This window comes from Macrotis lagotis, chromosome 2, assembly GCF_037893015.1.
Source record: "Macrotis lagotis isolate mMagLag1 chromosome 2, bilby.v1.9.chrom.fasta, whole genome shotgun sequence".
Classification (NCBI taxonomy): domain Eukaryota; kingdom Metazoa; phylum Chordata; class Mammalia; order Peramelemorphia; family Peramelidae; genus Macrotis; species Macrotis lagotis.
The window spans coordinates 272486024-272503632 of NC_133659.1; positions in this window are offsets into that span (position 1 = coordinate 272486024).

The window sequence follows — 17609 nt, forward strand, 5'->3', positions numbered from 1 at the left end:
TGTCAAGCCTTTTTCTAGTTCAATCCAATAAGGAAAATATAGAAAATTTCTGAGTCATAAGGCCTATAAATATTCAAAGAAGCCCTGGGGTATATCTACTTCTTTTGTATGTCAAGAATGAAGAGCTAAGGGAATAACAAAATAATAGCAACAGCAGTGGATTAATGGAAAGAACTCTGCATTTGAAGACAGAAGGTAAGAATGCAAAACCTTCTTCAATTATTTTCAGCTGTGTCCTACTCTTTCTGATCCCCTTTGGGGTTTTGTTAATAAAGATATTGGAATTATTTGCCATTTACTTCACCAGTTCATTTTACAGATGAGGAAACTGAGGCAAACAAGGTTAAATGACTTGTCTAGAATCAAACTTCTATTAAGTGTCTGGGGCCAAAATTAAACTAAAGAAGATGAGTTTCTCTGACTTCAACCCTGGAACTCTACTCATTTTGTCACCTAGTTGATAGCTAATAATTGTGCAATCTTGGAAAAATGATTGTCCTTCTTGGTATGTATATATATATATACATATATATATATATATATATATATAATTACATAGGATTTATATCTTAAAGATAATTACATTAAAATCATCATTATTAAAAAATATGAGAAAACTAAGTTAGAGATCAGTTAATTGAAGAAAATGAAAAGACACTGAAAAAGAAGCAAAGGTACAGACGATGTAGTCATTGACCTCAAGAAATTTACAATCTATTATGGGATATAAAATATGCATGTAAAATAGTGTAATACAATGTAGGATAATACAAAGTAAACAAAATAGTTAACCTAGAGATGTGTGAGAAAATCAAAAAATAAAGAATTTTTGGTGGGAGAGTTATGGAAGATTTGGAAAATATTCAGAAAATCCCTGGAGAAAGTTGAAACTGAACTAGATCTTGAAAGATGAGGAAATATTCAAAAGATGGAAAACTGGTAAATTCAGGGAATACTATAGGTATGAATTTCTTGAAAGATAATCATAGGTTACTTTATTTATTAATGTCTTAATAAATCCTGAAAATGTAGAGAGAATTTAGCTGAGCACTTGATTCTGGAAAAAGAATCCCTGTGATAGGGTGCTAGATATGCTAGATAACCTTCAGCTTCCTTCCAAACCTAAGACATGATTCTATGGACACCCACCATATATTAGATTCTATTTACAGGCTATGGAATTTAAACATAGCTCTTTTTTAAAGATGGTAATAAATGAAGAACTATGGTAATAGAGAAAGTATGAGCATATCACATTATCTAATAGCATTGCAAGGCAGTATCTCAAGGATACAGAATGAGAAAAATGATTCAAATTGAAAACAGTCCTGAAATTAGTTTGACTTGGAATGCAAGTTTCCAAAATCAGATCGTTCCAAATAAAACTGTGCTCCTGTCATGTCTAAATAGTCTCTATCTGTCAAAAACCTATTTCTTTGTCTCCTCTGTTCATTCTCATAGTTTATAGCTAACCATTATTGGAGAGAATAAGATTGAGGCATTGCAAACAATGGTACATTAGGTTCTGACAATAATGGATTCTTTCTACACCTCTGATGAAGAGATAAAAGGTAAACTGATGTCTGTAGCTTTGTAGATCTTCATCAACTTGCCAATGAAGTTCAAATTCCAACTAAGAGTATCAGTTATTCTTCCCTGTTTTCAAAAATCATTACAAAATGCTATCCAAAGGAAAAAAAAAATTGCTGTACTAAAGATGTCCTATTCTCACAAGGAAATAATAGAACTTTTGGAGCAGAGCTAGGATTATGACATGAGGCTACCATGCTCCCATAACTTTTCCCTATACATCATTAAATGAAGTCTCTACACAAACATTAAAGTCACAGATCCCAGTCAAAATAAATAAATAAATAAATAAATAAAGAGATCAAAACAAGTTTTCAATGGTAGACATCATGGAGGATCTTCAGTGAAGGTCTTTCTTTTTCTTGGGGGCGGGGGGAAGGGGAAGCAAAGCCCTACTAGGCAGGAGAGCATTAAGAAGCTTATAGTCATACTGCAGCCCAGATCCTAATGGCTAGACAGCAGCGCAGGTCCCAGCAGCTAGATAGCAAGTCAATAGGGAGGGTCCCAATCCCAAAGTCTTAACCCAAGGAACACTGAGTCAAAAGACAGGATTGGGTTGGGAACAAGCCACTGCACAGTCAGAGCCTGGACACGAAGAAACAAACCTCTACAAAGCTAAATCCTGGACTGCATAAGCAGCATCTTGGCCAGCAATAAGTCAGAGATCAGAACCCAACCCCATTGCAAAAAGCTCCCTGTACACCAAGAACAGACCTCAATAATCAAAAAGGGCAAAAGAAACTAAAAGAACATTAACCACAGAAAGCTACTATGCAGATAGAAATGATAAAAATGTCACCTTATAGGAAGTATCAAAGGAGTCTATGAATTGGACTCAAATCCAAAACCTCATAGAAGAACCTAAAAAAAATTTAAATACCGAACAACAAAAGAAGAAGAAAAATGGAAAAAAAAAAAGAAATGGGAGGCATATAGGAGAATTATGAAAAAAAATTACTAAAGAAATTAGCTTCTTATGAAGTAAAAATAACCATTTGGAACAAGAATGCAACTTTTCAAAGAATAAAATCAAACAAATGGAGAAAGAAAGCAACTCACCTAAAATTGAAATTGCCGAACTGGAAAAGGGATGAAACTCAGCAAAAGTAAAATCAACCAATTGGAAAAAGAAACACAATAGCAAATTGAAAAAAATAAAACCCTAAAAATTAGAATTAAGCAAAAAGAAACCAATGAATCTTTGAGAAACAAAATCAAAAGGCTGATAAAAAATTAAAGAAAATGTAAAGTAACTCTTAGGAAAAACAAATGACATGGAAAAGAGATTCAGGAGAGATAATTTACAAATTATTGATCTATCAGAAAACCTAGATTAAAAAAACAGCCTGGAAAATATCCTTCAGGAAATTATAAGGGAAAACTGTACAAATATACTAGATCAAGAAGACAAAATAACCTTGAAAGAATTCACAGGACACATTTGAGGACTAACTTAGACAAATTCCAGGATTCTCAAATAAAGGAGAAAATACTACAAGTAGCCAAAAAGAAACAATTTAAATACAAAAGAAGCTGAATTACATGGGACTTATAAGCTTCAATATTAAAGGATTGGAGGGCTTGGAATTTGATATTTCAGAAGGCAAGAGATCTTGGATTGCCACCAAGAATTTGTTACCCTGCAAAATTTAGTATATTCTGTCAGAGGAAAAGAATAAATGTTCAATAACATAGAGATTTAAAATTTCTTGATAAAAAGACCAAAACTAAGCAGAGTATTCAAACTTTGAATACAAAACTCAAGAGATGCAAAAAAAAAAGGCAAAAGGAAAAGGGAAAAATGTTAGTCTAGAATATTAAATTGTACACAACCCTACAAGGGAAGACAACCCTTGAAATTCTTGAGATTTGTATTTTTCTTTAGAATAGTTAAAGGATTGAATATAGTTGAAGAGATTATACTTAGAGGACATGGGTATGGCTGATTCTAGTCCTTCATTATCAAAGAAGATCATAGTTACATCACTATGAAACAAATTACAGTGCATCCAACTGTGGCTCATCAGACCAATATGAACTCAGATTGCTTTACTACAGATTTGGCATAAATTGACAAGGTGAAAACCTGGTTATTTTCTCTAGACTTATATATCTTACATTTTCTTTGACCTATTTTAAATCTGCCTTGCTCATAGAGCTCAGAATTTTCTCTCATCAAGACCCCATATGTGTATGGTCCTGTGCCAGTTTCTCCCATGCCTTAAAATCATTTCTAAAGTTCTTAAGAGAGAGACCTTCAGAGTGTTCTAGTCTTTAGAGTATTTAAATATTCTATACATAACTAAATACAAAATGCATTTACTTTATTAGATATTTAAATGTTTATATTACAATAGGGTCAAAGGTTGGGAACACATTCAGAATGGTTGGAAATAAAGAGATTAGGAAGATCTTATCTTAATCCATATTTTAGATAACTAGAAAACTAGGGTTTTAGTACCATGATTGGGGTGCTTTAGGGACAATACGAGAAAGTATACACTTACATGACTGGGGAGGGTTCTAGGGCTATTTTTCGAGTACTATAGAGACATTGGGAGACCATATACTTAGAGGAACTGGACATGAAAACATCACAAAGAGACTTGATTTGCTTAATGCTTTAGTTATAATTGGAGGAAGTATGCTTAGGAGATTGTATAAATGGTTCATGAAATGGTTTGACTTTGTATGATGCTTTGGCTCATGAGGATAATATGACCATTGGAGGGTACTTAAAGAGGGGATATGATTTTTAAGGTATAAAGTGATTATAATTTGATGTGATTCATGATTCTTGAGAAGTGTATTTCTAATGAGATAGAAGAGGGGAGGGTACTTAGTGATTATGAGGTAATGCTTCTTATCAATCAACCAAATAATCGATCAATCAACCTCTGAGAATAGTGCCTATATCAGGTTACATAAAAAGAGTAAATTTTGACAAAGGAGATGTAAGAACAAGACAGGCTTAACACATTAAAAACACAAAAATAAGGTATACTAGGAGAAGGTTAGGCATTAGTGAATAACACCAGATGAAGAGGCAAAAAGACCTATTATAGTAGAGGGAAAGAAGAAAAAGTGTTATCATTGAGTAAATTCTACTCCATAGATTTGAAGCAGAAGAGGGAATAACATACATTCCCAACTGGGTTTGAAAATCTATCCTACCCTATATGGAAAGTGGGGGAGGGGGAATGGGAGAAGGGAAAGAAAAGGGAAGAAGAGACTGATAAAAGGGAAGGCAAAGGTATCAGTGAAAGTTAACTGAAAATTAATTTTGAAAAGAAAAGTTAAAGGAGAAAAGGAGCTAAACATTTGTACAAAGGCATAAAAGGAAAAGAAAGAAAAAAGTTCAAAAGGGGAAAGATAACTTATAGATAAATAAAGAATTAGTAATTTTAACTCTAAATGTGACTGGCATGAATTTTCCCATAAAACAGAAGTGATAGTACTATGGATTAAAAACAAGAAATCTATAATATGTTGTTTCCAAGAAATATATTTGAAGCAGAGAGATACACATAGGATAAAGGCAAAAGGCTGGAGCAAAATATATTATACTTCTGCAGAAGCATAATAAATGAGGGTAATCTTGATCTTAGACAAAGAAAAAGCAAATATAGATCTCATTAAAAGGGTAAGGAAAAAAATTACATCTTCTTAAAAGACACCATACGCAATGAAGTTATAATTTTATTAAACATATAAGTACTTGGTGGTATAGCATTCAAATTCTTAAAGGTGAAATTGAAAGAAATTCAAGGAGACACAGAAAGCAAAAACTATAATAGTGTGAAACTTCAACCTTCATCTCTCAGAACCAGATAAATCTAACCACAAAATAAAAAAGAAGGAAGTTAAAAAGGTGAACAAAATCTTAGAAAACTTAGATATGAGAGTCCTCTAGAGAAAATTGAATGGGTATAGAAAAAAATATACTTTTTTTTCCTCTACAATACATGGAACCTATGCCAAAATTAGCCATATGCTAGGGAATAAAAACTTAACAATCAAATGCTAAAAGACAGAAATAGTAAATACATATTTTTCAGACCATAATGCAATAAATATTATATGAATAAAGGACCATGGAAAGATAAACCAAAAAATAGTTGGAAATTAAATTACTTAATTTTAAGTAATTTTAACAAATGTGAGGATCAAATGATAAATCATAGAAGTAATCAGTCATTTCATCCAAGAAAATTATAACAATGAGATATTATACTAAAATTTATGGATGCAAAGTTTTAAGGGCAACTTTCTATCTGTAAATGCTTATATGAATAAAATCAGGGAAGAGTAAATCAATGAATTGAGCATGCAACTAAAACACTAGAAAAAGAACAAATTAAAGACCTCCAATTAAATACCAAATTAGGAATTCTGAAAATCAAAGGAGAGAGTAATAAAAATTGAAATTTTTAAAAATTGATATAATAAATAAAACTAAGAGCTGTTTATATGGAAAAAAATGAAATATTTAAACTTTTGATTAAAGTCATTTAAAAAAAATACCAAATAACCAGTATCAAGAATGAAAAGGGCAAACTCACCACCAATGAGGAGGAAATTATAGAGATAATTTGGAGCTATTTTGCCCAAATGTATGCAAACAAATTTGAAAACCTGAGTGAAATGGATGAATATTTACAAAAATACAAACTATCCTTAAGAGAAGAGGAAATAAAATACTTAAATAAACCTATTTCAGAAAAAAAGAATTTGAAAAAATCACAAGTAAAATTCCTAAGAAAAAAGCCTCCAGATCCTAATGAATTTACAAGTGAATTCTACCAAATGATTAAAGAACAATGAATTACAATTCTACATAATATATTTTTTAAAAATAGTAGTAGATGGAGTTCTGCAAAAATCCTTTTATGACACTCATATAGTACTGATACCTAAACTAGGAAGAGTCAAAACAAAGAAAATTATAAACCAATCTCCCTAATTAACATGAATGCAAAAAATATTAAATAAAAGTTTAGTAAAGGGACTTCAGAAAATTATTATTAGGCTAATACACTGTGATCAGGTAGGCAAGGATGTTTCAGTATTAGGAACATACAGAACATAATTGAACAAATCAATGACAAAACCAATAGAATTCCTATGATTATCTCAATAGAAGCTGAAAAAGCCTTCAACAAGATACAATATCCATTCCTATTTATATTACAAGAGAGAATGGAAAATGGATTTTTCCTTAAAATAATAAGAGCTAGCTATCTAAAGTCATCAACAAATATTATCTATAATGGGGATAAACTAGGATCATTTCCAATAAGATCAAGGGTGAAACAAGGATGCCCATTATCACTATTACTGTTCAAGATAGGATTAGAAATGTTAGTCTCAGCAATAAGATAGTAAAAAAAGAAATTGGAAGAATTAGAATTGGCAATGAGGAAGAAAAGCTTTCATTTTTTGCAGATGATATGATGGTATACTTATAGAACTCTAGAAAACCATGTAAAAAAACTCCTTGAAACAGTTAACAATTTCAGCAAAGTAACAGGATATGAAATAAACCTGAATAAATCACCAGTATTTTTGTATGGGTATATATGTATGAACAACAATGTCAAAGAGCAAGAGATAGAAAGAGAAATTCCATTATAGAGTAACTGCAGACAACATTAAATCTTTGGGAATCTACCTCCCTAGACAATCCCAGAAACTGTATGAACACAATTGCAAAACACTTTTCATTCAAATAAAGTCACATCTAAACAACTGGAAAAATGTCAATTGCTCTTAGTTACATCAAGCTAATATAATAAAAATGGTAATACTACCCAAATTAAATTAGATTTATAGTGCTATGCCAATCAGATTTCCAAATAAGAATTTTATTGAACTAGAAAAAAATAGTAACAAAATTAATCTGGAGCAGCAAAAGTTCAAGAATATCAAGGAAACCAAAGCAAAAAAAAAAAAAATGTAAAGAAAGTTGTTTTAGTTCTAGCAGATCTAAATCTATACTATAAAGTTCCAGTTGTCAAAACAGTCTGCTACTGGTTGAGAAATAGAGAAATGGACTAGTGGATTAGGATAGATGCAAAAGAAACAGTAGTAAATAACTACAGTGGTCAACTGTTTGACAAAACCAAAGGCATTAGCTTCTAGGATAAGAATTCACTATTTGACAAAAATTTTTGAGAAAATTAGAAAATAATAAGGCATAAACTAGGAATAGACCCACTTCACATATTCTATACCAAAATTAGGTTAAAACGTGTACAGGTTTTCGACATAAAACGTGATACCATAGTCCAAATAACAGATCAAGCAATACTCTATCTGTTGTATCTATGGAAATGGGAGAATTTCATGACCAAACAAGAAAAAGAGTACATTAAAAATTACAAAGTGGCTGATTTTGATTATGGATGATTAAATTAAAGAAAGTTTGCACCAATATAACCAATGCTGCCAAGATTAGAAGGAAAACAGAAAGCTGAGAAGCAATTTTCTAAATTAGAACTTCTAATAACGGTCTCATTTCTAAAATCTATAGAGAAATGAATCATTTATAAAGTTGCAAGTCATCCACCAATTGATAAATGGTCAAAGGAAATTAGCAGGCAGTTTTCAAAAGAAGAAATTAAAGCTATATGTAATCATTTCAAAAAATGCTCCAACTATTTAATGATTAGCAAAATGCAATTTCAAACAACTAGAGCAATCACCTCTCACCTATCAGATTGGTTAAGATAACAAAAAGGTAAAAAGATCCATGTTGGAGAGATTGTTTGAGGAGTGGGACATTAAGACACTATTTGTGGAGCTGTGAGCTCATCCTACTATTCTGGAGAGCAATATGGTACTATGCCCAAAGAGCAATCAAATTGATCATAGCCAACAAGACCAATAATAGGCCTGTATACAGAGGGAATCATGAAAAATGAGAAAAGTGCCACATGTCACAAAATATTCATAGAAGCTCTTTCTTTTGCAGTGGCAAAAAATGAAAAATTGAGGGAATGCCCAACAATTGAGGAATGGTTAAACAAATTATGGTATATGAATGCTATGGAATATCTTTGGTCTATAAGAAACCATGAATAATCAGACTCTAAAGATGCATGGAAAGAACTACAAGAACTGATTCTGAGAGAAGAGAGAGCAGAACCAAGAGAATATCGTATACAATTAACAAAGTTGATCTACTTTGATAGATGCTACTTCTCTCTGCAGCTCAAAGAGCTAGAACAACCCTGGGACACCTGTTTTGAACAATACTATCCATATCCAGATGTAAAAACAAAACAAAGCAAAAATGAAACAAAAACTACAGAATCTGAATGAACACTATGCCCACTTTCAAAAAATTTCTCATGCTTTTCCTTCCTATCTCATCTTTTTTTTTTCTTTTCCCTTAGTCCTAATTCCTCATACAGAAAAAAGGCTAATATGTAAACATGTTAAACACAAATATGTACAATGTTCACTAGACTGTTCTCCATTGAGAGGAGAGGGGTGGGAAGGGAGGGAAGAAATTATATAATTTATAATATGCATATGGATGAATGATGAAAAACTTTCATAGCATCTAATTGGAAAAATAAAATAAAAATAGTATTAAAAAAGAAGGAAATAACCACTGGATAGACCAAGAAAGTAAATAAAAAACAGCAGAAAGTTATTCCATGACATGGAAAGTACAGTAAACTACTCTTTTACTTTTATCATCCTAAGGTCTAAAATAAAGTTCTAAGATGCTGATCTTCTTAGTGGGGTCTTGCCTCTGGGGCCCCATGGTCTGAATCTACAGATAATATGATTAAGCTAGTGAGATGTATTTACTCTTCCCACTCTGAGGATTTATAATAAAAATAACCTTATCTATCTGTATTTTTCCATGCTATGCTACACTTCTACTTTCCTCTCCTTTGCAAGTTCCCCAACCTTCTATTTCTGAGATAATAGCAATTATAATATGTTAGCTAAGCTGTTATCATAACATCTGCACAAAATACTAGGAAAATGCAGGACCCCAAGACTCACCCAGATGCAACTCTTGGTCCCCAGATGACCTCTAGGTTATACATGTCTATGAAGATGTTTCCAAATGAATAAAGCTCTATCTTTCCAGATGAATAAAATATCCACTTCCTTCTTTGCATTATAGATGGGACATTGTGCACTGCACTTGTTGAGCAGGCAAGGATAATTTGTGAGAGATAATAAATAGCGTTGTACTTTCTTCTATCTGAAACCCACCATTCTATCGAACTTCCCTATAAATGGCAAAAGCCCTGGACTCATTAAAGTCACTTAAATTCCTAACATTGGTATTATTTTTTACTCTGAATTTTCTTTCACCCCCATAGTCAATCAGTTTCAAATCTTACTTTTTCTATCTTCTTGTCTTTCTTCTCTTAGATCTTTTCTCTACTCATGCAGTCACCTCCCTAATCTGAGTCCTTATTACCTCTCACCCAGACAAATGAAATAGTTTTCTAAACGGTTTCCCTGTCTCAAACTTCTTCACTCTCAATGTGTGATGATACTTTCCTGTAGTCTCCTAGGTTCTATCTCTGTTTGACAATAGCTAAAGATTATCAGAGGAAATGAGATTGTCATTGTAAACACTCATTTCCTAAAGAGTTAATTTAATTTAATCTTGCTAACTTCTCATTTTGATAAACTTTAGTGTCTTCATCTTTACCATAGCTTTAAATACAATTTCATCAGGGGTGGCTGCATTGTATAGAGCATCGGCCCTGGAGTCAGGAGTACCTGAGTTCAAATCTGACCACAGACACTTAATAACTACCTAGCTATGTGGCCTTGGGAAAGCCACTTAACCCCATTGCCTTGCAAAAAGAACTTTAAAAGAATACAATTTCATCAAATATTATTTCAACCTTTTTAATATTTTTATTCTGTTATTAAAATTATTTGAGTATAGTAATAACATGATAATTTCAAATTGATGAAAATATACAATATTTATGTAATTTTTACAACTAATATCTAATTCTTTTACTGATATGTAAACATTAAATATTTGATACCCACTTGTCTGAAAAGCATAAGATGTAGGGAATATACTGATCTCAATCGACAATCTAAGAACTATTTGTTGAATATTTACTAAATACCAAGTACAGACCTAGATACATTAGATTTTGATAAAAAAAAGTGAAAAGAGTGTCTGTCTTCATGGCTCTGTGTTATAGATGTTGAATTTATAAAGGAAAAAAACCAAACCAAAACAAAACAAAACAAAATAATCTGATTCTTATTCTAAAGGAGCTTACATTATATTAGGGGAGAAAAATGCATGTGTGTGTGTCTCAGTAAGTGTATATATACATATTAACACAAAAGAAAAATCTATGTTTATATTAGTGTGTATACATAATTTAGTTAAAGACCTCAATCATAAAAAAACAAAGAAGACATTAATAACAGAAGGAAATAAGAATTCCAGATGAGTTCAGGCTTCTATGAATAAATATTATGAAACAAAGAAAAAAGAATCAATATCTTATGAAGCAGAGGGCTTTGTGAGTTTCCAAGAAAGCATAGAACAATAGTAGGATGTGTCTAAGCAGTTTTAAAGAAAAATAAATATCGTGAAAGCAAAATTTATGGCATGTGCAGTGAAAGTAACTGACAGATAACAATTTGACTCTCTGGTGGGAAGTATCACTGAAGAAAAAAGAGAATACCTAATTGTGAATTAAAATATATGGAAGTGAAGGAAAATTTGGAAGAAGAGGAAAAAATGACATTAAAACAATACATGATCTCCATATGAACAAAACATTGATTTCAAAAATGGGAAACAGATAAGAAGCAATTAAAGGATTAGAGATCTTCCAGAAAAGCATAAATCAAAAATTCTGAAAACATACTGCAAGAAATCATGCAAGAATACTACAAAGAGCTTCATTAACACAAAAGAGAAATTGCTGATGAAAGATTATACAAGTTATGTCCAGAAAAATATCTATACTGAAAACTTCAAAACATTATAAATAAACTTAACAGTTCCATTGTCAAAGAAAAATAATTCAGACAAGAGACTTTCAAATACAAACAAAAGTAAATTCTAAAACAAATTGTTCTGCACCCACCTGAAACTGTGTTTCTATGAGAAAAGGAGCTCAAGACACAACTCAAAGTGATTTAAACCACAAATATGAGTAAACCATTAATGTTGGTTTCAGTAAAAACTGGATTCAATAAAAAAAAAAGATGTTTTGAAAGATTTCTATGGATGGAACAAAATCAGAAGATTTTTTTTCTCAAATGCCCCAGAAAACATAAATGAAAGCATAAACAAATGTAGCAATCAAAAATAACAGTAACATTAAAATAACAACAGAGAGCATTAGAAGGATTCTTAAATGAAGACAAGAAAATGTGTGAAAAGAAGTCAAATAAAAGTGCAAATTTAGAAATAGTACTGAAACATCTTGGACTAAACCCAGAGGATTCAACCTACAGAAGATTTGGTATGCTTTGCTATTGTTATGTGTTATTTGTATGATTCTTTATATGCTCTGTATAACTAAATCATAAAATGGAATGGAACATAAAAAGGAGAGGGAAAGAAGAAAAATAAAGAGAATATATTATATACCTTAACTAAGTCATGAAGGAGTAATCAGAAGATGAATCAGAGCTCCCTGAGGCAACTGACAACAAAAAGAGTGAGATGGGGAAAATCCAGAAAGGAGATTTCAAAATATATGGCATAAAATGATCCAAAGAAAGAGAAAATGTTAAAAATTAACTGAATACTCAGGGACATAGAAAAATTCTTATCACAAGGAAACACTCTTTTCAACAATCTACAAGGTAACTATGTATGGATATCACCAGATGGTCAATATTGAAAGCTGATTGATATATATTTTACAACTAAAGATTAGAGAAGCTCTTTATAATAAGTTAAAACAAGACCTGAACTGATTATGGTTCAAGTTGTGAGATTCTTAATGCAAAATTCAAAATTAAATTTAAAAAATTTAGGGAAAATCATCAAGCCATATAAGTATGATGTAAATAGCATCCCTTGTTTATATTATATGAAAGAGGTGAATAGATTTAAGGGACTCAATTTGGTAGATAGAGTGCTTGAAGAATTAGAGATATAAGTTTGCAATATTATAAAGGAGGTAGCAACAATTATAAAAACAAACACATACCAAATAAAAAGAAGAGCAAGAAAACAAAATGATTTTCAGATGAGATTTTAAAAAATAGCTGAGAAAATAAGAAAAAGATGAAGGAGAAAGGGAGTGTTATACTCAATTGAATGAACTTTTTGGAAAATAACAAAGAGAAGATTTTCTTAAAACAGCAATGCAAAGAAATATATAAAAATGGAATAAAAAAACAATAAAATTTTAAAAATCAAGAATAAGTTTCACACAAGAAAATAGTTATAATAAAGTGAAAATGGGAGAAAAACAGAAGTAGAAGAGATTTTTTTTAAAAAAGGGGACAAAACTATGCAAATGTATGTATACAAGACAAATCTTAACATTACTGATAATAATGAATAATTACTGGTGCAGCTAGGTGGCGCAATAGATAGAGCACCAGTCTTGGAGTCAGGAGTACCTGAGTTCAAATGTGGCCTCAGAAACTTAATAATTTCCTAGCTGTGTGGCCTTGGGCAAGTCACTTAACCCCATTTGCCTTGCAAAAAACTAAAAAAAAAAAGAAGAAAAAAAGAAAAAAAAGAAAAAAAAGAAAAAATTATAAATAATACCCTAGACAACAAAATCAAGACACATTGCTAATCCTTAGACTAGAAGAGACGATGGGATTCCAGCTGAGCAATTTAGAATCCTAAAAAGATAATGCTTTTAAAATGTTGCAATAATATGTCAACAAATTTGGAAAACTCAACTCTGAATTGGAGAAGATCAGTTTATGTCAATCCTATAGAAAGAACAATTTTCAAATACCAAACATTTGTACTTCCTCACAAGATAACAGGATAAAGTTTAAAATTCTGAAAGCTAGGTTTCTACAATATGTGAACCAAGAAGTACCAGAAGTCCAAACTTGTTTTTGAAGATTCAGAGGAATTAAAGTTCAAAATTGCCAAAATTCACTGTATTATAGAAAAAGCAGGAGGGAATCAGAAAACATCTATTTCTACTTCATTGACTACATTAAATTTTCGACTATGTGAATCATGACAAAATAGTAGCAAGTCATCAAAGAGATGGAAGTGCCAGATCATCTTACCTGTCTCCTGAATAACCTGTAAGGAAAGGAGTGTAATGAAGCTTTATGTATATCCATTTATTTAACTTATATGCAGTATAGATCATGTGAAATACAAGGCTGAATAAATCAAAAGCTAGAATTAGGCTTGGTGGGAGAATTATCAGTAATCTCAGATATGCAAATGACAACAATCTGATGACAAAAAAATGAAGAATAGTTAAGAAACCTCTTGATAGACCAGCTAGGTGGCACAGTGGATAGAGCACCGACCCTGGAGTTAGGTGGATCTGAGTTCAAATTTGACCTCAGACGCCTAATAATTACCTAGCTGTGTGACTTTGAGCAAGTCACTTAATTCCATTGCCTTACAAAAAAAGAACAAAAAGATAAAAGGAAGCTCTTTCTGAAGGTGAAAGAGGATAGTATATAGACTGGTTTGACACTTAACATAAAAAAAAAACTAAGATCATGGCAATTGGTCCCATTACTTATTGGCAAATAAAGGGGGGAAAATTGAAAAAATGGCAAATTTTATATTCTTAGACTCAAAGATCACTATGGATCATAACTGCAATCATGAAGTTAAAAATTAAAATGTCCTTATCAAGGAAGGAAAACCTTGGTAAATCTGAACAGCATGCTAAAAAGAAGAGACAAAAGTCTATATAGTCAAAGCTATGTTGTGGTTTTCATTTTTCCTTATAGTAATAATCTTTGGTTGTTCCATTTATAGAGAATCATAGTTTTGTAAATATAAAACTGGAAATAACATCGAAAACCATCTAGTATTATACTTTCTGTTTTTAAATAAGGAAACAAAACAGAAAAGTTAAATGATTTGCTTTAGGTCATATGCATAGTAGGTAGTAAAAAATGCCATTTGAACCCATCCTCATTCAAGTAAGATAATTTCCCCCATAATCTACAATTATAGTAAATACACATATGTATATAGATATAGATATGTGAATAACTGAGCAACAGTAATGTATTTGTGATCATTTATATAAATGTATATATGTAAATGTATGCCCAAGTATACAAAAATGGCAGCTAGAAATGCATAGCTATATATATATATATATATTTATGTAGATTATTTTCAAGAAAATAATTAGCAGTGCTTGAAAAAAGTTTTATTTTAATAATGATATTAGAAAAGGAATTATAAGATATTGAGAAGTGATTTAGAGTAAAGGAAGTAGAGTTTTTCTTCAAATTTAACTGTAATAGTGGAGAAGAGATAAAGAACTTTAATCATATCATACAGTATAATTTTGGCATTATAAACAATTGATACAATTTAAGACAGTCACAAGAAAAAAGTTTGATTAGTTTTATCCTTGTCACTTCTAACCCACATACATTATCAAATGGCAAGATAAGATTCTTGACAGAAGGTTATTGGCACATATCCAAGCCATCAGCATTGAAAACATGGTCATCGACATTCAGATCTCCTTGACTGTGGTGTCTTTATGAAGAATTAATGACAGTCACTGTTATATTGAAAGTATAAGTGGATTAAGCACACGCAAGCACAGTCTTACCTTTCAGTCAATGTGACACAGCTATCGACTGACAGCAAGAGGGTTACCAAATTTGTACTTTGTCATTAAAAATGGAAGCCAAAGGCAGCTAGTGGGTGGACAATATGAGAATTTTCTAGGAAACAAACCACTAGAGATCTTACCTAGAAAATTAGCAAGCAAAAAGAATATTTAATATCTAGAAGTTCTTTAACATTAGGCATGGTACTGCTTTAGACTGTTCTAAAATCGTTGGCAAAATGGTTTCCATTTTTTCATCCCTTGCACCTAACATTTTCTTGCACATAATGGGTACATAATAAAGGTTTACTGATTTGAAACAAGGGGCAAAATAAGAGAAATACAAACTGTATTTCTGTCATTATGGAATGTATAGTAGTTGGACAGATATGGAATAATTAGAGAATAATATCAAATAGTCTCTACATAAGTTATTTTCCCATGTTACATGAATGTGTGTTATGGAATATGATACTATCACAAGAATTTATAATAAGTGTTACAAAAAATTTTGTAAAATACTTTACAAACACGATCTCACTTATTCTTCCAATAACCTTGGGAAATAAGTACTATTATTATCCCCATTTTACATATAAAAGAAAACTGAGGCAGATGGAGATTAAATGATTTTTCCAAATAATAAGTTTTTAGTTATTTATTATCATCCATATGCACATGTATATCTTTAAATTACAAAAATTGCCTTCCATGCCCCCCTTCCCACCCCCCTAGCAAAGTGGGGATGTATCTTATTCACTCTCTGGGCTAAATCTATTGAACAGAGTTTACTCAGCATTCACATTCTCTCTTCTTTCCCTCAAAAATTATAAATTATTTGTGAATCTTCCCTTGGTGTTGTTTATAGATCTAATACTATTTTTTAAAGAGATATTTTATTTACTTTGAGTTTTACAATTTTCCCCCATTCTTGCTTCCCTCACCCCGCCCCCCACAGAAGGTAGTCTGTTAATCTTTACATTGTTTCCTTGTTACAGATTGATCTCAGTTGAATGTGATAAGAGAGAAATCATATCCTTAAGGAAGAAAAATAAAGTATAAGAGATAGCAAAATCACATAAAAAGACAACTTTTTTTTTTTCTAAATTGAAGGTAATAGTCTTTGGTCTTTGTTCAAACTCTGCAATTCTTTCTCTGGATACAGATGATATTCTCCATCAGAGATAGCCTAAAATTGGCACTGATGGAATGATCAAGTCCATTAAGATTAATCATCACCCCAAAGTTGCTGTTAGAGTGCACAGTGTTTTTCTGTTTCTGTTCATCTCACTCATCATCAGTTCATTCAAATCCTTCCAGGCTTTCCTGAATTCCCATATCTCATGGTTTCTAATAGAACAATAGTGTGCCATGAAATACATATACCACAGTTTTTAAGACATTCCTCAATTAAAGGACATTCACTTAATTTCCAATTCTTTGCCACCATGAACAGGGCTGCTATGAATATTTTTGTGCAAGTGATGTCTTTACACTTTTTCATAATCACTTCAGGGCATAGACCCAGTAGTGGTATTGCTGGATTAAAGGGTATACTTATTTTTGTTGCCCTTTGTGTACAATTCCAAATTGCTCTCCAAAAAGGTTGGATGAGTTCACAACTCCACCAACAATGCATTAGTGTCCCAAATTTCCCACATTCCACATCCCTTCCAACATTGTTCATTGTCCTTTCTGGCCATATTGGCCAGTTAGGGAGGTGTGAGGTGGTAGCTCAGAGATGCTTTAAACTGCATTTCTCTAATAAGTAGTGATTTAAACAATTTTTCATGAAAATGGATTGCTCTGATTTCCCCATCTGTAAATTGCCTTTGCATATTTTTTTAACATTTGTCAATTGGGGAATGGCTTGGTTTTTTTTTTTAAATTGACTCAGTTCTCTGTATATTTTAGAATGAGTCTTTTAGCTGCAAAAATTGTTTCCCAATTTACTGCATTTCTTTTGATCTTGGTTACAGAGAATTTTGTCTATGAAAAAAAAATTTAATTTAATGTAATCAAAGCTAACTAGTTTGTTTTTAATGTTGCTTTCCATCTCTTCCTTGGACATAAACTGCTTTCCTTTCCATAGATCGGACAGGTTTGCTTATAATATTGCTTCAAGTTTGCTTATAATATTGCTTTATGTCTAAATCCTGTATCCACATTGATCTTATCTTGGTATAGGGTGTGAGGTTTCTTCCATAATAATTTCCAATTTTCCCAACAGTTTTTATCGAAGAGAGAGTTTTT